Source organism: Podarcis tiliguerta (assembly GCF_965153285.1).
Source record: "Podarcis tiliguerta genome assembly, chromosome: 10".
Taxonomy (NCBI): domain Eukaryota; kingdom Metazoa; phylum Chordata; class Lepidosauria; order Squamata; family Lacertidae; genus Podarcis; species Podarcis tiliguerta.
The window spans coordinates 8,385,554-8,411,820 of NC_139543.1; the positions used below are offsets into that span (position 1 = coordinate 8,385,554).

General features: G+C 43.0%; 1 protein-coding gene across 5 annotated transcripts in view; it reads right to left on the minus strand.

Annotated features, from left to right (window-relative positions):
• Positions 1 to 26,267, minus strand: part of COG5 (component of oligomeric golgi complex 5) — a 174,559-nt gene that overhangs the window by 97,193 nt on the left and 51,099 nt on the right. The window lies entirely within an intron of this gene.

Genomic DNA, 26,267 nt, shown 5'->3' on the forward strand with positions numbered 1-26,267 from the left:
AACCACCTTGTCTTACACACGTTAAACTGCCACACAACTGCAATCAATGTTCTAGAATGAAAAACAGCAACATCCTTATCTTTGGCGGAATCATTGTAAATGTTACTAGCACCTTGTACATGCCAAGTTTCTTTGTTAGAGCCATTTTTAAAAAAGGTTTCCTTCAATAAACAATTCCATACTCATGTTTTAAAAGGTCTCTCATAAAAACAGCACAGCCTCGTCCGCTAAGCTCCCACAAAATTTAATTTGTTTTGATGTGTCAGGGCTTGCTTTTGTCCAGAAAAATAAATGGCCATAAATGCAAAAAATTTCAGAGTGGTACCTTGAGAAAATTCTTTTTTAAAAATAATAATAATTCTTATTAAGTTTCCAATTTTACATTTCAAAATAAACATTTTACAAACTTTAAGATATACAGTGACCTCCCTCCTTCTCCTTCATGGTTCATTTTACATATCATACTTTACTGCATATTTTACTGTAACCATTCAAATCAGTTTTCCACTTTTACATCTATCAAAAATTATTTGACCTGTTGAATTTATCTTAGTGCTGCCAGTGTTTTCAGCTGTATACAGTTATTTTCCATATATTCAATAAATGTTTTCCACTCTTTAAATATATGTTCTTCTTGCTCTCTTATTCTGTGTGTTAAATCTGCAAGTTCTGCATATTCTGTCAACTTAAATTGAGACCTCACTCACTTTCCGTCTGGGGGATAACAGTAGACGTGCCACGGTTGTTGCATACATAAATAACCTTTTCTGACACCTAGGAATTTCAGTCTGGGTTATTCCCAACAAAAAAGACCCCGGTGTTTTGTTTAAAGTAGTTTTAAACATTTTTTTCAATTCATAATATATCATTTCCCAATATACCTTAACCTTTTTACATGTCCACCACATGTGAAAAAAGGCTCCCTCTGCTTCTTTAGACTTCCACTGTTTTATAACTCTTGGCCAACCTACTCAGAGTAAAATACCATCTATGAATCATTTTCAAATAGTTCTCTTTCAATGAATTAACACGCAGTAAATTTCAGGTCGCGTTTCCAAAGTTTCTCCCAGAGGTTAAGATCCATATTGTGTGCTATATCTATTGACCAATGTGTTATTGAAGCTTTAACAAGCTTGTCTTTTGTTTCCCATTCTAATAAAAAAAAAATACATTTTAGAAAGAGGTTTATCCTTATTTTGTAAGAGTTTTTTCAAATTATGAGTTTTAGTACAGAAATTCATTTTTTCTATCTAATTTAAACACGTTATATATCTGGTGATATTGCAGCCAATCCATAACTTGACTCCTTAAGTTTTCCATTGATTTCAGTCTGGTCCCGCCCCCCTCCATAAAATCCAGCAGTTCCTAATGTCTATCCATATTAACTCTCTTAATTGTAACTGCTTCAATGGGAGATAGCCACAAAGGTGTTTTTCTTTCCAGCAGATTTTTATATTTCTCCCAGACTCTATACAGATTATTCCTATGAACCGCCATGGTTCATAAAACTCTTATGGGTTTTAGCCTTCCAATACCGAAGACATGCATGCCAGCCAAATTTTAAATCATGATCTTCTAAGTCTAAAATGTCTACATTGCCCAATACAATCCATTCTTTTAATCAACAGAAACAAGTTGCCTCATAATACAATTGCAAATGTAGCAAGGCAAAGCCTCCTCTTTCTTTTGTATCTATCATAATTTTATGTTTAATTATTAGCTTTTTCACCTGCCAAATGAGCTTAGAGATATTTTTTCCCATCCTCCGATGCAGCTTAAATTATTTACAACTAGTATTGATTGGAATAAAAACAGCATCCTGGGGAATATATTCATTTTAATGGCTGAAATTCTACCTAACAGGGAGAGATTCATTCTCCCCCATATCTCCAACTCCTTCTTAACCTCTTTCCACAGTTTAATATAACGCACCGTGAGAAATTCCATACCCAATTCTCCACTTTGATTCTAGATGGAAATATTATGATCCAGCATTTGGAGCGTGAAAATAATTTCCTCTTGCTCAACACTGCTTAAATGGACGATAACTGAATATTGCCTGTTGCTCTGAAGGCACTGAAGTGCATCCTAGGAGATAGAGTAAATAGCCTTTACACTGAAGACAGTGAGTAGCACCTCTGCAGAAACATGTTACAGCTACATTTCTTCATACTGCAGATAATATTCTTCACACCATAATATGCCATTAAAAATATATTAGTCACTCCATCTGTGCCTTCCCCGAATATTAAAACTGTGTACTTCACCAGACGGAATAAACTTCAAAATTTGTGTCACCTTCTGCAAATAGATAGTGTGCCTCTACAACCACAACAAAACCATAATCTGCCTCCCAATCAATGCCTTCTACTGGGGGTGGGGTAGACACCAAACACCATATATTTTCAGTATTAAAGGAAGTGTAATGTGTGTGCGTATGTGTCCTGAGCACATCCAGCCCCAGGAGGAGAAATGGCTGGTAATTTAATTCTCTATTATTATTATTATTATTATTAATGATAATAATTTTATTTATACCCTGCCCTTCCCAGCTAAGACCGGGCTCAGGGCGGCTAACAACCAATAATAAAAAGAAGTTGATTGAAATACAACTTAAAAAACAAGATTAAAATACAACATTAAAACTTTAAAATGCAGCCTCATCACAGGAGGAGAAAGGAGAAAAGAAAGAGGGGGAGGGAATCAAATTGATTCCAAGCCAAAGCCAGGCAGAACAACTCTGTCTTACAGGCCCTGCGGAAAGAAATCAGATCCTGCAGAGCCCTGGTCTCATGAGACAGAGCGTTCCACCAGGCCGGAGCCAGAGTTGAAAAGGCCCTGGCTCTGGTTGAGGCTAATCTGACTTCCTTAGGGCCCGGGACCTCTGGGGTGTTGCTATTTATGGACCTTAAGGTCCTCCATGGGGCATACTGGGAGAGGCGGTCCCGTAGGTACGAGGGTCCTAGGCCGTGAAGGGCTTTAAAGGTCAAAACCAGGAGCTTAAATCTGACCTTGTACTCCACTGGGAGCCAGCGCAGCTGGAAAAGCACTGGGTGAATATGCCCCCATGGCAGAGACCCCATAAGGAGCCTCACTGCAGCATTCTGCACCCGCTGGAGTTTCTGGGACAGCTTCAAGGGCAGCCCCGCGTAGAGCGAATTACAGTAGTCAAGCCTGGAAGTGACCATCACATGGATCACTGTGGCCAGGTCGGGGCGGGAAAGGTAAGGGACCAACTGCTTGATGTGGTGAAGGTGGTTTATTGACAAAGCACACACTTACAGGAGCTCCTAAGGTGCACAGAATACGCACGCACACTTTTGGCAACTAAGTAGCCGGCGGCCCCTCGCCAGGCTTCCGATCCGAGCTAGATTGTTGGCGCAACAGTATAACCAAGCTTCTATCCAAACTTAAGTACCCTCCTCTGATGCATAGCTGTCAACCGTCCCTTATTTGGTGGGAATGTCCCTTATCCAAGCACTGTGTCAGGCTGCTGTCCCTTATTGATGATGTCCCTTCCCTTAAATTTCCTGGGTTTCAAAGGAAGCAGCTCCTCTCCCTCCCTCCCTGATGGCCAGGGAGGAGGGAGGCTCCAACTGTGTTGCTTGGCTGCGTTGCTCACCCAATAAGGAGTCTAAGAATGACTGGGGGGTAGAGCTTGCATGCCTTGTGCCGATCAAATAGGCCGTGTTGCCTGGGGACTCGCCTTTGCTCCAACACATATAAAAACAGAATACAACACCAAACATTAACAACTTCCTAGTCTGTTTATGTTTTTGCAGCTTATTTAGGGTTTCACTGCAAAATCTTCTGATAAACTGAAGATGAGAAAAGTAAAATAAATGACTAAAAACAATGACTTGAAGTATCCCATACTAGACTCCACACTGCACATCTTGCATTCTGCCGGGCTTGCATTGTGAGTGCTGGTTTTCACTGAAATCACGGGTGCGAGCTTAAAACTATGACAACTGACATTTCTTTTGCACTTTGGGGACGGAGGTTGCGCTCCGACAAAACTTGTTGGCACAAATTCCTTGTTTCATAAGCACAAGGAAATCAACTTCTCATCTCTCACTGACAAAATCAAATTGTCACACGTCTCGTATTCTTACGGTATGAAGTGACGAACAGACCAACTTGTTTAAATGGGGCCAGGGTGAAGCATGGCAGAACAGAGCCACTGAGCTGCCACCATCCTGATGCTCACACCAGCTAGGCAAGAAGACGTTATTTTGCTGTTTGAACTCCAGGCTGGCACAAAAGAGAGGCCCAGCTTTGGATCCAGGGGGTCTATGACTGGGCTCTGCTCTACCCTGTGTCCCTCTGGTTACAAACTTAATTCATTCCGGAGGTCCGTTCTTCAGCTGAAACCGTTCTTATCCTTTCCTAATGGGGCTTCCCGCTGTGTGTGATTTCCATTCGCATCCTGGGGCAAAGTTCGCAACCAGGAGCAGCTACTTCCGGGTTAGCGGAGCTCGTAACCTGAAGCGTTCATAACCAGAGGTACCACTGTATTGCATGTTGAGAGTCAAATGCACATGCGAGCAGTATTATGAAGACCAGATTGGAATGCATAATAGCTTTCGTTTATACAGGCATCTAATTATATGGAGAATTTGAATTATAGCTAGCAAGTTAATGATTTATTATTTATGCATTAGGTCATCAAATGCCGCTTCATCATAAAATACCGTATTTTTCGCTCTATAAGACGCACCAGACCACAAGACGCACCTAGTTTTTGAAGGAGAAAAACAAGAAAAAAAATATTCTGAATCTCAGAAGCCAGAACAGCAAGAGGGATCGCTGCGCAGTGAAAGCAGCAATCCCTCTTGCTGTTCTGGCTTCTGGGATAGCTGCGCAGCCTGCATTCGCTCCATAAGACGCACACACATTTCCCCTTACTTTTTAGGAGGGAAAAAGTGAGTTATAGAGCAAAAAATACGGTACTTTTTATGAGACTCACAGAACAGGAAAGCATTATCAATAAAAGCAGCTAATGCTTTTGAAATAGTTGTTCTGGTTTCCATGATTGAACATTTCACTGGAAACAAGGGTATTCTAATACCAGCTCTCCCCTCCTCTCCTCCTTGGTTGTTGAAGGTCTTCTGTCTTTAAAACAGGAAGGGCCTATGGCGCACTACATCGAACAAATAAGAAGGATGTTCTGGGCTAGAGATTAAAGCAAAAGGTGAACAAGAAGGACAAACCCATAGCGCCTCAGCCTTGATGGTTTCTTCCCAAATTTGGAATCTCATACTCCTTGAGGTTCAAATCAGGTGGGAATTGAGGAGAAATATGTATTGCAGAATTAGGGATGTCCAGTATTGCCTAGTGGACGCTACTGTGAAGGTACAGCTTTCAGGATGCTGTAAGTGTGCTGGTCCTAGCAGCAGCCCCCCTTTAAGAGCGTCAGAGGTTGCATCTCCAGGTCTGCCTAGACCAGGAGCCCTTTTAGACTACTCATCTTCTAAAGCCCAACCTGGAGCATCATGTATGTGTCAAGGTGGGCCAGAAAAAGGATCAAGGAAAAATACCCTGTTCAACAGGTAACTTCTAAAGGTTGCGTGTGGCCTCACTTCAGCTGCCCCTCAAAATTTCCAAAACACCTCACCAATCCTCAATCCTCAAAATTTACTACAAGAAAAAAGATTCCACCTAAACATTAGGAAGAACTTCCTGACAGTAAGAGCTGTTCGACAGTGGAATTTGCTGCCAAGGAGTGTGGTGGAGTCTCCTTCTTTGGAGGTCTTTAAGCAGAGGCTTGACAACCATATGTCAGGAGTGCTCTGATGGTGTTTCCTGCTTGGCAGGGGGTTGGACTCGATGGCCCTTGTGGTCTCTTCCAACTCTATGATTCTATGATTCTAAGTAGTACTGGCGGTTGAAAAGAAATAGTTCTCTTAAAACATAAATAAGGCATGGCATCACATTTGTTGTAGAACGTTCACTTTGTCCTGCAAGCTGAGTAACAAAATCCCCCCTTTTGTTTAATTCTGTTTTGGTATGCACAAATAAAAGTGTCCAGCTTCAGTTTAACTGACCTTGAAACATTTTCAGGAATGTTTAAAACAACCAGCTTTCTAATGAAAGGGACATCTAATCTAAATTCATTCCTAAAGGAACACATCCAATAAGACACTGCCTGAGATTTATTCCAGTGGCCTTTGCAGCCTGAAAGCTCCAAGTTATCTAGCAGTAATTTAGGGGAAGTTTCCTGAAAAAAAGAGGGCATCAGCAACATATAAAAGGTAAAGGTACCCCTGCCCGTACGGGCCAGTCTTGACAGACTCTAGGGTTGTGCGCCCATCTCACTCAAGAGGCCGGGGGCCAGCGCTGTCCGGAGACACTTCCGGGTCACGTGGCCAGCGTGACATCGCTGCTCTGGCGAGCCAGAGCCGCACACGGAAACGCCATTTACCTTCCCGCTAGTAAGCGGTCCCTATTTATCTACTTGCACCCGAGAGTGCTTTCGAACTGCTAGGTTGGCAGGCGCTGGGACCGAACAGCGGGAGCGCACCCCGCCGCGGGGATTCGAACCGCCGACCTTTCGATCGGCAAGCCCTAGGCGCTGAGGCATTAACCCACAGCGCCACCCGCATCCCTCAGCAACATATAAGGGCACTTTAAAAAAAAGGATTGCCAAATTTTTCTGGTCATGTATTTGGAGGGTTGCCTGGTGAGGCAGATGAATACCAGCAACACTGCCAAATACCATCCATGGTTGACTGGGGAAGGTGTGGAACCCCTAGCCATGATTGGAGGGTGATTTGTAAAGTAAGTGTACCTGGGAGGATTCACTCTGCTGGTAAGCCAAAACTGTAGATGGTATCTGTGAAGGAACTTCCAACAGAATCTATTAAAAGCCTTCTATGAACCCAGCAATGGTACCTGTGGAGAAATCTCTTGTTCTGCAGCTGATGTCATATTCAGAAGCAGCCTATGACTGTTTGCCCTTTGACACTCCACACCTAAGTCCTACCCAAGCAGGGTGCAGCATGATAGTGGTTCATATACTTAAAAAAAAAATTGCTACATGGAATTGCTTAACACCTAAACTGAGGAGATAATTCAACTCTAACTTGCACCTCCATATGGTTTCCAGAGCAGAGAGATACATGCCTCATTCATTCTGTTTGACAAACAGAAATTGTCAAATCTCCCAGCAATAGGGACAAGACTTCTGATTACTTCTTCTTCTTCTTTTTTTTAACATTCTGTACAATAGCCACCAGGACCAAGGTTTTCCCCAGCCCTATTAGCTTTATGCTCTGTTCTATTTTTAGATGTGTTAAGGAAGATCTCAAAAGAAGCAGCGCTGCGCTTCAGACAGATGAGAAAGTTCAGACTGACAAGGAGAATTTCCTTGGAAGAAAATCCATTGTTGTCCCTTCTTTTAAGATATTGTCCCCTTTGTATGGGTCTGAATAAAACTGCTTAAACAGTCCATTTATATTTTCAGGGTTTGGGGTTTTTTTTTTAACCTATAAGCTAAGTGCCTGACAACACGATCCCCAGACTCCCAGAACAATTGCCAGGTGTGTTCAATTAGGAAGGTTCCCCTGCAGAACCTTAACTATACAGTGGTGCCCCGCAAGACGAATGCCTCGCAAGACGAAAAACCCGCTAGACGAAAGGGTTTTCCGTTTTGGAGGTGCTTCGCAGGACGAATTTGCTATGGGCTTGCTTCGCAAGACGAAAATGCCTTGCGATTCCTGGGTTTTTTTCTCCCTCCCCCCCTTTTTCCCAAGCCCCTAAGCCGCTTAACAGCTGTTCGCTAAGCCGCTTAACAGCTGATTGCTAAGCCGCTTAACAGCTGATCTAAGCCGCTTATCAGCTGATCTAAGCCGCTAATAGCCTTTTAGCAGCTAATCCGCTAATCCCTTAAGCCTTTAATAGCCGCTAATAGCCTTTTAGCAGCTAATCCGCTAATCCCTTAAGCCTTTAATAGCCGCTAAGCCGCTAATACCACTAATAGCGCTAATCCGCTAATGGGCTTGCTTCGCAAGACGAAAAAAACCGCAAGACGAAGAGACTCCCGGAACGGATTCTTTTCGTCTTGCGAGGCACCACTGTACTTAGAGATTACGTCTTCCTCTGTGTTGGACAACAGATAAAAATATGTTCCTGTTTCCCAACAGATCTGTATTTGTAAATTTCTGGTCCTGCTGGTTCCGGATCCTTCCTGTTAGTTTGTCTAATTCTGCAATTCAATTCAATATGTATTGAAATGTCCCTTATACGACGGGCCAAGAAAAAAAAAAGTATTGGGAAATATTCGGTCTAAATTAACGACCTATTCTGACCAAGACCATCATTAGCTTTTTATCAGAAGATCTTCACCTTTTTGTGACCCATAGACCAGGTCTGCCTGCTTTAGCTGCAAGGAAACACTGGGTGGGAAAAAAGGGAAAGATCAGGATGCCTAGGGGGAGCTTCTTAAACTGATAATAGAACTTTTAGGGATTTTGTTGTATTGCGATACTTTTTAAAATAGCATTATTTTATTTCATTGTAACTTGTTTAACAGAAATTGTATATGGAAGCCACTTGAAAGTTATCAAGGCAATTTCTAGTATAAAAGTTGGTTGCTGATAATAATGATGAGGACGTTAGCTTGCCCTACAGTCAGTTTGTTTACGGCAAAATTACTTGGAAACAGTTCATTTTGGGGTCAATGGTATTCACCTAGGCCAGGGGTCAGCAACATTTTTCAGCCGTGGGCCAGTCCACCGTCCCTCAGACCATGTTGTGGACCGGACTATTTTGGGGGGGCGGGAATGAACGAGTTCCTATGCCCCACAAATAACCCAGAGATGCAGTTTAAATAAAAGGACACATTCTACTCATGTAAAAACACGCGGTCTGCGGGCCAGGTTGAGAAGACAATTGGGCCGCATCCGGCCCACAGGCCTTAGGTTGCCTACCCCTGACCTAGGCCACCTTTGATTTCTCCATTCTGATACAAAAAGCTCTTTAGCCCTAGTTTTCTCCTAGGAAAAAGGAAAGTAAATTATGTATCGCCATCAACGGTAATAGCCAGGGAATCAGTCATTCAGCACTGGAAATTCCTGAATGCACAACATCACAGTATGAAGACATGCAGCAATGATGTATTGAAGTGTCATAGAGGTTCCCAGGTCAACGGATAGAAGCATCAGAACACAGGTAGAAATTAGAATGGGCCATACAGATGCTTGCAGAGTCGGCCTGCCAATGGGAATCTGGAGACAGTTTTCCAGGCACTGTGACAAAAAGATGCAACTCAGACAACCTAAGGTCCTAGATGTCACATGGACAAGTGCAGGATAGCCCATGTAATGGATCGGGTTCTATCCAGCACATCTTTGTTTAGGAGTAAATCCATAACTTAATCATCTCTCTTTCGAGACTGTAATATTTTGATACTTATAGGAAAGTATGGTATCCTTACTTGGCTGGACATCGGCACCAAAAACTTGGCCTAAATCTTTTGCAACCAATTTACATTTGGTTTTGGCACTTGTTGTGTGTAAGGAATCAATGTCAACTCTCTTTTTATGGATATCTTAGTAGTTGCTTGTAGGCTGGAAAAAGCTTTCACGTTCCTTGTTAAATTTTTAAGGGGGAGCCTTCTTATGTTGCAAGAGGGTTAAATGCTGTATCAGAACATTATGGGCCCAGGATGTTTACTCATCCAATTTTATTCTGTAGCATGCATCCAAGTGCAATTCTTTATTACCCAGTGACTCTTCGGATTCTCTGCAAAAGAAAAGAAACCTGAAATCTAAATTTATATGAAAGTACAAAACCAAAGGTTGAAAAAGAAAACAAAAATTAAAACAAAACTCAGAGTAAAAACACCTCCGGAACTGAGGGTCCCATTCACTCTCCTATGACACAGGTTGGCCTCATGGAAAAGTCTCGCCTGAGATCCTCCCCTATAATAGCATTGCTTACTTCTACATAGAAGGTTCCAGCGGGCACCAAAGAATCAGTGCATTGCAACCTATTAGTATCATCATGCTCTCAACAAGACATGGGGAATGGGGAAGGGAGAAGCAAAGATGGATAGCTGCCCGACCTCACTCTCCAACCCTTCTGTCAAGCATCTGTATCAGACACCAGATCTAACCCTTAGATTGCATGAGAAAAGTCAGAAGGAACACTCACATGCTATCATACTAATCTGCAAGTAATGTCTTACATTGCTGAAAACAGCATTTTCACATTTACATTACATTCCTTTTTACACGCATGAATATTATAGGCTAAAGCAGGCTTCCTCAACCTTGGCCCTCCAGATGTTTTGAGACTACAATTCCCATCATCCCTGAACACTGGTCCTGCTAAGCTAGGGATCATGGGAGTTGTAGGCCAAAAACATCTGGAGGGCCGAGGTTGAGGAAGCCTGGGCTAAAGCAAGATGTAGCAAACTCTGGAGTTAGCAGCATTCATAATCTACAGACTGGGAAAGGGACAAGACTTTAGGTCTCTTAGGGGAAAGGTATTTTGGTAATTAAAATTACAAATTTCTTGATGTGCTAACAGCTTTTTAAACCCAACAGCGGACTTGCTGCTTAATGATCTATACACATTTTAAAGCAACATTTCAAAAAGGTAGTTACATAACAGGCATAGCCGGAGGAGATAAAACCAACAGCCACACAGCAGGTTGTGCAGCAAAAAACAGTTTTGTGAGTTGGCAACTATCCCTCCCCCCTAAAAAAAACAACTTGCCACTTTGTCCTTCCACTTACCACAGTCATAGCCTCAAATTCTACACAGTGACACTTTTGAAGACTGCAGTGGAAGGGGTGGGGGTGGGGGTTAAGTGAAAAGCAAAAAGATGACACTGAAAAATAATCTACTAGCAACAAATTGTATTAAATTTCAGTTTTGAACTAGCAGTAGGAAACACTTCTGCCTGTGTGGGGCAAAAGGGCATCCAGTTTTTTACAATTCCCCCAACTGCAGCCATCCGTGCCTCCCGTAAAGGTATTCCAGAACAGAATGGGATATGACACAAGTGGGGGTCTGTTTAAAGCCTAAGGGTGGCATTCCCTTCTGGCCAGGGGAGAGCAGAGCTAAGGGCAAAAGTGACAGGAGAGATCAATGGATGCGAGTGCAGTATGTTAGTTTCTGCACACAGAAGAGGAAGAAGAAGAGTTTGGATTTGATATCCCGCCTTTCACTCCCTTTAAGGAGTCTCAAAGCGGCTAACATTCTCCTTTCCCTTCCTCCCCCACAACAAACACTCTGTGAGGTGAGTGGGGCTGAGAGACTTCAGAGAAGTGTGACTGGCCAAGGTCACCCAGCAGCTGCATGTGGAGGAGCGGAGACGCGAACCCGGTTCCCCAGATTACGTGACTACCGCTCTTAACCACTACACCATACTGGCTCACACACACACACACACACACACACACACACACACAATGTGCCCCACTCTATCCTCCATCTGGGCAATCGAGGGGCACAGGCAAAAACACTTCAGAGGGGTGCAAACCAGGGCTAGTGAGGGGAGGAAAGGTGGGAAGGAAAGGTGGCCAGAGGAGAGCTGAGAGGATCAGACAGAAAGGCTTGGAGGACCACATGTGGGCTGAGTGGAAAAGCTTTCTGCTAAGCCACTTCCACCTTGGGGAGGATGTGGGGTTGCGGGCTTCATGGCCCCTCCACGTGCCCAGGGGGTGGGAGGCCAGCCCCTGCACGATTGGGGATTCCCGGATGCGTCACCCCCTGGCCGCCCAATTGGGTTGCTCGGGGTGTGTGGCCTGTCCCTTAAAAGCACGACACAGGCGGGGATCTCCCTCTTTGTCTGCCCGCCAACTGCTCCTGTTTTCCCACCCTCCCATCCTCTATGGTTTGCTTTCTCTGACCTTGCTATGGACCTTGGTTGGTCGCCATTGAGGGGCCTGGTAGGAATTTTTCCACTTGGCAGATTGGCACCAGCCACTTGGTTTTCGCCCACCTCATAGCAAATCGTCACAACTTTCTTGGTATTGGTGGTTAGGCATTGGAATAGTTCTGTAGATGGAAAGAGGGGAGGTAGCGCCATCACCTGCCCCACATATTGAAGGGTAGTCCGCTAAAGGATTCCAGGGGACATGGCCCTGTCCAAAGCCTAGAGAGGTTAGGGCCTAAGGCACACCCCCTATCGGTTACCCCAGGGGAGCTCCTAGTTGATGTGCACCAGCAGGACTCCCCCTACTGGAGGTTAACCCTGTCCGGACTTCAAGCAGACGGGCTGGAGTCAGAGACAGTCGGTTAGGTCCAATGCCTAAGCCAATACCGTTCATCACCTGTAACCAATAAAGTTGTGGCACTTTTTAGCCCATTAACCTTAATAGTTGTGTCATGTGTCATTATTTCTACCTGGGGGGGTCGGGAACTCACCACGCAAAAAGGACCATTGGATACAATCCATTGTGCCCAAGCTTACATTTCCATGAGCAGTACTGCTTCTAATAGATAACTGCATTATTCTGAGATTTTACTAGCGACAAGTTGCCAAAATTCTGCGTATTTCTGGATGAGAGTGTTCATTCATTTGTGGCTATTGTTGCTAAGGGTTCCCGGCAGTTTGGGATTTGTACACAAAGTGCAGTACAGTGGTGCCCCGCAAGACGAATGCCTCGCAAGACGGAAAACCCGCTAGACGAAAGGGTTTTCCGTTTTGGAGGTGCTTCACAGGACGAATTTCTCTATGGGCTTGCTTCGCAAGACGAAAATGTCTTGTGAGTTCCTGCGGGGTTTTTCCCCCTCCCCCCCTTTTTCCCAAGCCGCTAAGCCGCTTAACAGCTGGTCGCTAAGCCGCTTAACAGCTGATCCACTAAGGCCGCTAAGCCGCTAATAGCCTTTTAGCAGCTAATCCGCTAATCCCTTAAGCCGCTAATAGCCGCTAATAGCCGCTAAACCGCTAAGCCGCTAATGGGCTTGCTTCGCAAGACGAAAAAAACCGCAAGACGAAGAGACTCGCGGAACGGATTAATTTCGTCTTGCGAGGCACCACTGTATTGTGCCCTTCCCTACCTCAATAACACGTTTGCTTCAGAAAGTGTATAGTGTCTGTTGGAGATATGAGAGAGGAAGGCCATTCAATGCCCTTCTATAATGTGTTGGGGGGTGTAATAGGGTTGGGTTTTGTTTCTATTTTGATTATGTACTTTGTGTTTTTATATTGTGATTTTATGTTGTAACCGCCCTGAGATTTGCGGGTATAGGGTGGTATACAAATTTGAATGATGATGATGACAGCTTTTGGCTGATGTCCACTAATGATGGGCTACGAAACCAACATCCCAAATGTTGTCCGGTTTTTGGTCTTTTTTGTTTATTTAAACAATGCCGTGGGCTTCATCCTGCTAGTGTGCTTTTGACAAATCTCTCTACCTTGCAAACTGCCCCTGCAGAAGCTTTCGTGACAGGAAAAAGGGTGCATATTATTTCCCCTAGGATGGCTATGGAGGCTGTCTAAATTGCCACCTAGTCAAGGCTACCACTAGCCTAAAAGGAAACCATGAAAATCAAACTAAACCACTAATGCTACAATTCCATTAAAATGAAAGTGGCTTAAAATAAGATAAAAGTCACTAGTTACTGAACTTATTCCAATCTGTTATCCACTGTGGAATTTTCCACAAATAATGGGCTGATTGGAACTGTAAGAGCTTCACACTTTACAGCTTAGCTTACTTAGAAGAAGATTCAGGTTTCTGAAGCCTGCCTTTGAGCTGGTGCACCACAATTTACTTCTGCTCTCAGGTGATGACACATTGAATCATGGGTTAAATCAATAAGGTGGCTTGACAGAGCCCTGGGGAAGTAGCTCTTACTTGCAACTCCCCAATTCCTTCCTTCCTTCTGGGTGCGGGTTGCAGTTTGGGTAAAGGAAAAATAAACATTGCCGCTTCTGGCCAGCTGGGGCTTCAAAGTTCACGGAGCTATCATTTCTCACAGTGCCAGACATTGTATGTTTCTCTCTCTCTCTCTCTCTCTCTCTCTCTCTCCCCACCTCAAAAGCTACTTGATTTGTGTGGGGTCTTTGGCACTATGGACCAACAAGAGCCCAATCAGTCTTACTGTGACACGCTCCATATAAAGTGCATATTCTTTATGATTACAGAGCAGTCCTGACACTAAAAAATACAAGTATCTTTTTAAAAAAATGAGGTACTCTTGAATATTTTGCGGAAATCTATTGTGACTGACTGAGTCACATGTTTCTCTTGTTGAATTTCAAAGATTCAGTTTCCCATAACTACCTTAGAGTAGACTAGTAGATCAACTACTGCATCCAGCCAAGGTGCAAGGTAGGGTATAGTCTTCCTTCCTTCCTTCCTTCCTTCCTTCCTTCCTTCCTTCCTTCCTTCCTTCCTTCCTTCCTTCCTCTATGGGAGCTCCAGGTTCTTTTCTGGGAATTGAAATGAATTAGGATCCAGCAGATCATAATTCAAGGCCCTATTCTGGCTACTGCTGGCAGTGGTAACATTAGATCTTTTCCCCTTGGCTGCAGCGAGGAAGCCACTCATTGGTAGAGGCAGAAAGAGGTCAAGAGACAGGTACACCTGCTATATCCTTACCTGCAGCAGCAGCAAGGATTCAGGACTAGGTCTGCAATGCCCAGTGTGGAGAACATGCTTTGCACACCTAAGGTAGCTGGTGCAGTGGGGCTGATATAATCCTCTTCTTAAGACGTTGAAAAGCCATTGCCTGTCTGAGCAGAAAATACTGAGCTAGATGGAGCTATGGGTTGACTCAGTATAAAGCGGGTTGAGGCACATTTTGTTTATATTTATTAGTGTCTTCATAAACAGCATTCTCTAGGCAACATATGAATACACTGAATATAAAACAAGATTAAAAACACAAAAGCAGCTGAAAAAACAGGATCCAAACCCAACATAAAAAGAATGCCACCCGCAACATATCATTTAATACATACAAGAAGCAAAAGCACCTCGCAAGTGAAAAGGACTGAGACAATACTAAAATCCTTGCCTGGCTGCTAGCAAGACACTGATGTAGGTGGCAGATAAGCTTCTCTGCGGACAGTGTTTCACATACAAGCAGCCCAGAAGACCTTCTCCCTTGTAGCCACTTTTGTCACCAGACATTATCAGTCGCAGAGTCCTCTCCACCACCCTGCCTCATAACTGAAAATCCTTTGAGACTATAAGGTAAAAAGGTAAAGGTAAAGGACCCCTGGAAGGTTAAGTCCAGTCAAAGACAACCATGGGGGTGCGGCACTCATCTCGCTTTTCAGGCCGAGGGAGCCAGCGTTTGTCTACAGACAGCTTTCTGGGTCATGTGGCCAGCATGACTAAACTGCTTCTGGCACAACAGAACACCATGACGGAAGTCAGAGTGCACAGAAACGCCATGTACCTTCCTGCCAGAGCGGTACCTATTTATCTACTTGCACTGGCATGCTTTCAAAATGCTACATTGGCAGGAGCTGGGACAGAGCAACTGCCACAGCGGTACCTATTTATCTACTTGCACTGGCATGCTTTCAAAATGCTACATTGGCAGGAGCTGGGACAGAGCTCACCCCGTTACAGGGATTCAAACTGCTGACCCTCTGATCAGCAAGCCCAAGAGGCTCAGAGGTTTAGACCACAGCGCCACCCGCTCCCCTATAAATCACTGCTATAAGTAATGCCTGTTTGATGGCTAACAGATATTAAATTCTGGAAATAATAAGGGAAGAAATGGAGCTGAGAAGCTGGTAGTTGAGAAAGTAGATATACATGCTTTTGGGAAACATGGGAAGGAAAAGGAAGACAGGGCAATGGAACAAGGAAGAGAACAACAGGCTGAGATAATCAAATAACACAAAACTAAAATGAGTATGCACAGCCTGGACTCATCAAACAAGAGTCATACATAACATGTCATTTTCCACTTCAAATATTCCCTCCTCCAGATATTCTAGCAGTCTCTATTACTTGTTAATATCCCATGCCCACTAAGTTCCCACTCAAACTTCTGAAGAACATCTAAAGAATGCTTTAAGCATCTCAACAAAGCTTTTATATAAAACTACAGGTTGCAAATAAATATTACTCGGGACTTAACAAAGGTCCTTATGGAGCAGAAATATTTGTTCAACTCCACTACAGAGGCATTCTTCCTAAAATGATTCATATAAACATTAAAGTGAAGACAGAGGGCTTATCTACATATGTAAGACAGATTGCTATGTACCATCTATCCATAAAACTATAAACAGAAAATATGAAAATCTGTGTAATCCAATGCTTCAGTTTGGCTTAAGGCTAATACCAATTTTTCCAGGAACTAGACAAAGATTGGGAATGGATCTATGCACATGCCAAGATTTATAAATTGAACAGGCAATCTTCTGCAAAAGATACATATGGCTGGATCCAAAACTCTGCAAGTTTTACAGAATGCAACTTTGGGTACATTATTTGCGATTTGTACTATACAGCACTTGTGTAAAATCAGGAAAACCTCCCAGTTAAGATTTCCTTAGACGCAATGAGTGGAGAGAGTAATAATTTACACATTTGTTTTGGTTACTCTAATTTAATTTCTATTTAAAGCCTCCCATCTTCTCCCAGTTCAGTACTGTTTAATTAAAACAGTAATTAAAACAGAATTGCATTAAGGAACCCATTAAAATGTTTTTTTAAACAAAGTAAGCAGTATTTAATATTTTAACAGGCTTTACTAGAAACATGTACAACTGACGGAAGGCAATCAAGTAGTAGAAGACGACAATGGATTCATTTTCTACCTCCAGAATCTCTCATTATGAGTGTACTAGATGCGTTGATCACAGTATATTTCTACCATCATCATTAGCTGTCAGTAGGATCTTCAAGAGAAGCTAGTTAAGCTTACTACACACATTTTCCTGGCAATAAGTCTCATTTAAGAGTTTGGATTTGGATTTGATATCCCGCTTTATCACTACCCAAAGGAGTCTCAAAGCGGCTAACATTCTCCTTTCCTTTCCTCCCCCACAACAAACACTCTGTGAGATGAGTGAGGCTGAGAGACTTCAGAGAAGTGTGACTGGCCCAAGGTCACCCAGCAGCTGCATGTGGAGGAGTGGGGAATCGAACCTGGTTCACCAGATTACGAGTCTACCGCTCTTAACCACCACACCACACTGGCTCTCCCATTTAATTGAGTGGTGCATACTTCTAGCCAGTCATATATAGGATTGCACTATAACTAGCCATGACCAGTTTGCTAATGCATGATAAAATAATACAGAGCCACAAAGATTATTCAGTCACTGCTTGGCAGTACCTAAAACTGAGCCGCGTACAGCCACAACAATTTAAAAACAGAAAGTACGAACTGCATCCAGACATAATTCTCTGGAGTGATTGCTAGTTGACAGCCAAAGCATCTGTAGCTATGTACCACTGAATGTTAGATAAAATATATTCCAAGTACAGATAGGATAAGAAGAAAGGAGGACAGAGAGCATCAAATCACTCCCCTAATAAATCATATTCTTACATGCAGTCACATTGTGTCTAACTGTATAAAAGCCACGAATAACCTGCAATCGGACTTAAATAACAGAACTTAAATTTTAGAACGTAACTGGACAACCTTTTGCTTTCCAAAAAGCAAAAGAAAGTGCAGCAATGCGAAACCAATGTGTTATTCACATCTGCTTGATGGAAGTGAAAAAACGCCAAGAGGACAACATATTCTGAATAGAATTTGCAGCAACAGAAACTGCCTCAGAGTCAGCCCACCTGTCCATCAAGCTTAGCATTGCCTCGGCCGACTGACAGGAAATAGCTCTCCAGGGTTTCAGCCAGGAATCTTTCCCAGCCCTTTCTGCAAGGGATTGTTCCCCTCTTTCACCATCGTGATGTATCGCCGGGTCGCAATATTTGGCTGGTGATACATCGTGATGTTGAAAACCTAACATCACCCAGCCCTACCTCTCACAAAACTATGGTTCATCCGGCCAACAGGCCAGGAAGCTACCAAGCTATCCTGCTCCTGTCAACTAGAAAAATAGCACTGGTTCAATTAATGAATGCTAGAAGAATGCTGGAATGAAGTTATATGGTTTTAGCAGAAATGTTATAAAGAATTAAGCAAAAACTGATTGTTTAATGGGCCGAAGTGGAAAATTTAAAGTTAGATTGTGTTAAGATAAATTATAGAACAAGAAATTGAAAAAGATGGAAAGGATTTGCTGAAATAGCTAATTGAAGTAGAATACAAAAAAGGGAGGTGTGAGGAGGTCAATGAAACAAGCAAATGAAAGGTAAAGATATGGAAATATGGGATGTGTTTTTTTAAATGTTTTTGTTTCTCTAGTTGTTTTGATGTGTTGTTTTTTCTTTTTCTTTTTCTTTTTGATGTATTGTTTGTTAAATCTTTTATGGTTTCCCCCCCCTCTTTTGTTTTCTTTTCTGTAACTATTAAACTTCTAATAAATATTATTTTAAAAAAAAGAAAAAGAAAAGAAAAATAGCACTGGTTCCTGTTATTAGAAGCAATATTGTCGATTAACAATGCACAATCTGTTGGAGGAATTTGGGGAGACATCTTGTAGATAACACTGGAAAACAAGATGATGAGATTGAAAAGAGGTGGACTAGGTTTCAGAAATATATTTCTCACAATTAGGTGAGGGAGTGGATGGGGTAAGCAGGAAACATTTTAGGAGAGCATTCGTTACCCTTCACTGCCATCCCCATTGTAGGTGACTGAGATGTAATAAACACTATGACCCGAATTTTGTGTGGAATCTGAGTGTATCCCACAGTTCTCCGCAACACAGAAGGGCCCCATGACAGGAACATCAACGTGAAATGATTCCCTGACGGAAAGAAGATTTGAAAACTGCCATAATCAATCTCCGATACCCTCAAATAGGGAATGCTTTGAATCATTCATGCGAAATAAATAAATAATAGTGACGATTTATTTAAAATGCAACATTGGAAAACCTATTTATATGGGAAACTACCATGAAGCCTTGTGGGACAATATATGTGTTCAGTATTTTGTGCCGTAAGATTACTGTATTTTTCCATGTATAAGACTAGGTTTCCCCCCTAAAAAATAATGTCAAAAATTAGGGGGTGTCTTATACACGGATACATCTCCCCCCATTTTCTTAAATCTCAGTCTCCAAAAATAGGGGGTGTCTTATACATGGGGGCGTCTTATAGACAGAAAAATACGGTATATCAAAGGATCTGGTACAAATAACAAAATCAAATTAGTACTACTGAGACTTAAGAGCAAGTCATAAGCAAATCTAAGTGCTGTGGTCTAATTTTAGTATGACACGGGCAATGAAAGCTATTCTGCTGTTTTGATGACTGATTGTGGGGGACGAGCTTATTCATTCAATGGATGCTTCAGAAAGCAGGTGGTGAAGAAGAGTATTGAGGGACAAATAATGATTTGATTTGATTTTTGCTGGGAATACCAGAAGCTTGTATAAAGACATGTAAACAGAAACAAGAGATAAAATGCTGCCATGGTTTGCATTACCAAATTGTTTCAAACCCTGCAGTACAAAATGTTGTATGGGCACGGCACAAAGTATATATGTTATAGACGAAAAAATAGGTAAAGGAAGGGCAGATTTTCCTGAGTTCTTGATGAGGGGAGAACATCAGATAAAGCTAGCTTTTTAAACTGAATTCCACAGGAAATAAGGCATATGGGGCTTTCATGCAGGGGACCTTAACAAAATTAAAAGAAAGGAAGGAAAAATTCTTCGAGAATTAGATGTGAATTGTAAGCATGGTCTGAAGAAACGAAGCCTGCTATATTCCAGAAAGGTAGAGACAGTAGTTCTCTCACAAGGGCAGACTTCACCATTTTTGGTTAGGAAAATAGAAAACCTGTTCCCTCTTCTAGGTTTGTTTTAGACAATCAGTTTGAAAACAGAGTTCCACTGGGGAGAGAACCTACTAAAGTTCAGACAAATAGGTCCAGAGGTTATTCCACTAGGTGATTTGACCTTCATTATTTAAAAGATTGGAAAAGTTTGGTTTTTTTCCTTGCTGTTTCCACCCTTCTCTAGAAGTACACTCCTGTTTGTTGTTTTTTTTAAAAAAGAACACATTACAAATTTTATTTTTGTTAGGACAAATAATGATGGGGGGGGGGGGACACAGGCCGTTCAAATTTATTTAATTCAACATCCCTCCTCCTAAAATGGAGTACACTGAAAACATAATTATCTGTGATTAAGAGTGAGACCCATCCATCAAAAAGAAAGATTCCCCTACTTCTCCAGCTCTGGGCATTTTCCCATTCAGCTTGATTTCATTTCAAGAAAAGTTAAAAAAAAAAAAAAAGTAGGACAAACAGAGCTGCTCAGAAGGTTGGAGACTCCTTTATCTGGCACAATCCAATTCAGAAACATGAATTATGTCCCCATTTTGGGCAAGAAAAACAAACTTTTCCAGTTGTTTAAATAATGAAGGTCAAATCACCTATTATCAATAAAGCTCAACAGTAGTCTTCCAGACATAACAAATTTACCTCCAATACTAATAAGCAATAAATCACTGATCTTTATATTCCCAGGGAAGTCTCTTTGCTGTGGTCATATATTAAAACAAGATTCCCCCCATATTCTCCCGAGTGAATGACTAGCAGGCAAAGTTTTGATTAATTACTAGAGCAATATAATTCGCCATATTGTCTGGGTATGGCAAGTTGCGTGGCAAGGCCCCAAACCCGCCGCACTGTTGGAATAAAGACACTAGACACCAGCATTTTAGGTTAATGGGCTAAAAACGGCCACAACTTCATTGGTTACAGAATGTGAGTGGTACTGGCTTAGGTATTGGAACCAAACTGACTGTATCTGACTCCTGCCTGCCTGCAGGAAGTCTCTGAAGGGTTAACCACCAGTAGGGGGAGCCCTGTTGATGCACATCAACTTGGATCTCCTCCGGGGTCACTGATAGGGGTTGTGCCATGGCCCTAGCCCCTGCCTGGGCTTCGGACGGGGCCACGCCCCCGGATTCCTTTAACACAGGGGGCGGCAAAGTTTTTGTGGCTTGGGCCAGGTCACTGGTCCTCCAGTGGAAACGGAGTGCACACGCATGCATGCGCAAATGCCATTTCCGGCGCTCCTTCCGGCACGGAAGAGGCATGCGCAGCTTCCCATTGGCTGCAGGAGCTTCCTGCAGCCAATGGGAAGCCAGCCAGCGTCGTGGAAGGCGGTCCCCGCTCTGTTCTGTGCCTGTTTAGCGCGGCGCATGGGAACTGAGTGGGTGGGCGGCGGGGGTCCATGGGCCGGTTAAATGACCCCCATGGGCCGCTTGGGGCCCATGGACCTTATGTTGCTGGCCCCTGCTTTAATGGAATACCCTTGAATTAGGAGGGGTAGGTGATGGCCGCTACCTCCCCTCACCTCCAACTGAATACTCCAATGCCTAACGGCCAAGCCTTACAAAGTTGTGACGATTTGCTACGAGGTAGGCAAAAAACCCAAGTGGTGCCAATTTGCCAAGTGGAAAAAAATCCTATCAGGCCCCTTCAACAGGCGACCAACCGAGGTCCATAGCAAGGTCAAAGGATTAAAAGCCTAACTATAGGGAGGGTAGGAGAACTGTGCCAGCGGGAACCAAAAAGGGCGAGTTCCCGCCGCGAGCAGCTTAAATGGTATCAGCAACGCCCCTGGCCGACCGGATTGGTTGGCCCAAGGAATGACACAGCCAGGGACTCCCTATGATGCGGGGGGCAGCCCCACCCCACGCACGGGGCGGGCTCATGACCTGTCCGCAACTCCATTTCCCCGGGGAAGGGAAATGGCTGTATGATGCTGACTATTGCCTACCAAAGATTTCCGGAGTAAAATGGTAAGATATTTTTAAAGGATAGGTTTTTCCAGGAGATAAAGCAGACTCAAAAACTTATTTATTGAAAATCTTCAATGTGAAGCAAACATTTATGAGATAAGTTTGCTCATGTTAGAAAGAAATATCATGAAGTCAGCATACTCTATACAGTGGTGCCCCGCAAGACGAATGCCTCGCAAGACGGAAAACCCGCTAGATGAAAGGGTTTTCCGTTTTGGAGGTGCTTCGCAGGACGAATTTCCATATGGGCTTGCTTCGCAAGACGAAAATGTCTTGCGATTCCTGGGGGTTTTTTTCGCTCCCCACCCCCTTTTTCTAAGGCACTAAGCTGCTAATAGCCTTTTAGCAGCTAATCCGCTAATCCCTTAAGCCTTTAATAGCCGCTAATAGCCGCTAAACCGCTAATAGCGCTAATCCGCTAATGGGCTTGCTTCGCAAGACGAAAAAACCGCTAGACGAAGAGACTCACGGAACGGATTCTTTTTGTCTTGCGAGGCACCACTGTATTTGCATTCCAGAGTATTAGAGGGGCTCAAATAAAAATAAATAAATACAGGATACAGTAGACTTTGAAGGGGAAAACAAGGGTTCAACATGCTCAGGCATAAATCTCACTGGATAATGTTGGGCAGTCACTGTCTCACAGCCCAATCTGCCTGACTGGTTTTTTGTTTGTTTTGGGGTTGTCGTTTTTTAGGAAAAGCCACATGTACCTTGCTAAACTCTTCCAAGAAAGGGTGGGATAGAATATGAAAGATGACCGCAAAAAATAAAAGAAATCCGCAAAATGGAACACATAATGGATACAATATCCATCGGAATTGGGAAAAGTTCAGAAAAGAGAAAGCAAAATGATCAAAGAGATAGGATGGCTCCCCTATCAGGAACAATTGCAGCATTTAGGCCTTTTTAGTTTAGAAAAATAAGGCAAGCAAGAGGTGACATAATAGAAGTTTTAAAAAATATGCATGGAATGGAGAAAGTGGAGGAATTTTTTTCTTTTTTTCTCTCAAGACATTAGCAGGAATGTCTTGAGGGAAAATGGTGAAAACAGGTTATTTATTGAGGCAGAGTGACTTTTGCAGCTGTTGTTAAAGTGGCAAAACAACGCAGCACATGAAGGAGCGATGGAGATATTTCCGGAACAACAATGGGATATCCGCTCCGCCCAAGGCATGATGGATAACAGCAACAACTGGGTGGAAGAAAGACATAACATCTTACAAGGACAGGAAGAAACACCACGGACAGAATAATTGCCACACCCGGGAAGAACAAGGATGTAGTTTGAGTTCCTCACTGGTAGTTTATACATCATTTAATGTGTAGAAGTTATTAATACTGCAGTTGTTGTATAAGGGATTATTATTATGACCGGAATGTAATGGAAATTAATAAGATTTTGGAAAGCAGAAACAAAGCAAAAAATCAAATCATCAATTCTATCACTCGGGGTGGGATTTATCTAAATTATATAATTCAGTATTTGAATGATTAATATTAATAATTGTATTATAAATTGGTACTGTTATAAAAAGGCTATTATTGGATCTACTGTCAAGAGGCGGTATGCCTCCAAAAACCAGTCACAAATGGACAGAATACTGTTGTACGTTTCCGAGCACAATTCAAAGTGTTGGTGCTGACCTTTAAAGCCCTAAACGGCCTCGGTCCAGTATACCTGAAGGAGCGTCTCCACCCCATCGTTCTACCCGGACACTGAGGTCCAGCACCGAGGGCCTTCTGGCGGTTCCTTCACTGCAAGAAGCCAAGTTACAGGGAACCAGGCAGAGGGCCTTTTCAGTAGTGGCACCAGCCCTGTGGAACGCCCTCCCACCAGATGTCAAAGAGAACAACAACTACCAAACGTTTAGAAGACATCTGAAGGCAGCCCTCTTTAGGGAAACTTTTAATGTTAGATGCATTACTGTATTTTAATATTGTGTTGGAAGCTGCCCAGAGGGGCTTGGGAAACCCAGCCAGATGGGCGGGGTATGAATAAATTATGATGATGATGATGATGATGATGATGTCTTGCTTACGGGCTTCCCACAGGCATTTGGTCGGACACTGTGAGTTCAGGGTGCTAGACTAGATGGGCTACAGACTTGTAGCAGCAGACTCTTCTTACGTTCCTAGCGTACCTGTTGCAAAATTCAGTTCAAAGTTCTGCCAGCAAGAATTCAATCTGAGCTGCTATTCCTGCCAATGCTTCTGCCCAATCTCTACTGATAGAGGCTGGTTCGTCTCTATTTTTCCGTATGTTTCCAGACACGCAGTCTTTTATTAGTCACGCCGAGTTTAATGAATCTGCCGTGTCCTGCTAAGCGCCATTTCGAAATAGTGTGAAGATAAACTTAAAACTCTGGGGGGAAATAGAGGAAATGAAAATTGTGAAGGGAGAATTTAAAGAGAAAACTGGATGTGCTTTAAACAGTTGCACCATTCTTTTCTATCTCTAACCCAGTTACTCCTCCACCACCACCCCACCCAACAGATTTGTAATAAAATATTGTGAAGGCTGCAATGGTGATAACCACTAGTACTCATCTTCCATCTGTGTAGCCTTTTCCTCTTCAGAAAAGATTTCATCTCCTTGGCTAGATCCATGTGAAATGTTATTGGGAGAGATAATTTACAAAGAACATTACCTATACAAATTAGAATGTTTCGGGTTGTCACTTTAAGTAGACAATACTAACCTATTATATATTTTGGAAAGTTGGTTTGGACATTTGGACATTTGGACATAAAATTTTGCATGACAGTTCCTGAGATCAAGGATGAGGTTTACAGCTGTTGCCACTTTGAATTAAGATGGCCTTTGAAAACTACAGAGATTTTAACCATTGATTATTAAAGTTCACCTTTTTTTCCTCCTTATTATCCCTATGCATTGATAGGTAAAGGCCACTAGCTGTTCTATAAATCTAACTTTGGCTCCTGAATGTGGAACAGTGTAACCATTTCCTTTTGAAACAGGAAGAGGAAAATCAAAGAAAAATTCTTTATCTGTGATGGGGGGTTTTCTGGAGCACTCACACTGGTATCCATGTATCTGAACTGCCTATGAAAGCACAATTCAAGCCAGAAGTGGCCAAATGTGCAAGTTATTCAAAGAAGGCATATGCATTCCCTACTAGGGCTAGGTGATATATTGATGTATCATCCAAAATGGGTTTGACGTTCATATTGTTGTATCAGTTGCATAGTTTTTGACCTGGCAATATACCGTGAATTATGATGTCTGTTAGGGCTGGGCGATATATTGTCCATACCATGATATTTGTTTCACAATTTCTGACCTGGCATAGTTCACAAATCATTGTACATGTGTGCGCGCGCTATGCAAAAACCACACTTTGAGGAAAACCATGAAGCCAGCCAGTGCCTCTAAATAGCTCCATCCTTATTTCAGACATTGAGATATATCGGTATATTGCGATGTTTAGCTGGTGATATATCGTTATGTTGAAAACCAGACATTGCCCAGTGCTATTCCTTCCCAAGGGGGACGCGGGTGGCGCTGTGGGTTAAAGCCTCAGCGCCTAGGGCTTGCCGATCGAAAGGTCGGCGGTTCGAATCCCCGTGGCGGGGTGCGCTCCCGCTGTTCGGTCCCAGCGCCTGTCAACCTAGCAGTTCGAAAGCACTCTCGGGTGCAAGTAGATAAATAGGGACCGCTTACTAGCGGGAAGGTAAACGGCGTTTCCGTGTGCGGCTCAGGCTCGCCAGGGCAGCGATGTCACGCTGGCCACGTGACCCGGAAGTGTCTCTGGACAGCGCTGGCCCTAGGCCTCTTTGAGTGAGATGGGCGCACAACCCTAGAGTCTGTCAAGACTGGCCCGTACGGGCAGGGGTACCTTTACCTTTACTATTCCTTCCCAAATGTTTGATCACATGAATGGGGTTGGGAAGGACCTGCCACTATCTTTTTGCACCGCAAAGGAGAGGTGGGGCCCCTCTGAATTGCAGTTAAGCAACCTATACATTGTTTAAATAAATAAAATAAACAATTTGAAAACATTAGACGTAAAAAAATTCCCGATGCAGGGAAAGCAGAACAAGAGGAGAAACCTCCTTCTTCAAAATGACTTCACTGAGTATGAGCATCTTCATGAGGGGAAAGGCGGAAAACGTACTCAATAAAGCATGAGCAAACAACAGAGATTCAAGGCATGTTTTCCTAACACCTGTTGGAGTCCCTAGCACAGTTTGCTTTTATACATGTGAATGGTGTCTAGAAATCAATAAACTTGCCTGAAGATGTTATCTGCCACCTTATATACCTGCCCATCTCTAGACTCAGAGGCTTAAGAGGAAAATCTGATGTTCCTGCTAGCTGAGCTATTGGCAAAAAGCTCCTGAGCAAATAATCAATGTGCTGCCGCTGAGAACCTGCCAGTGGACTTGCCTCCGTTCTACAATATCCTAAAGACAAGATCT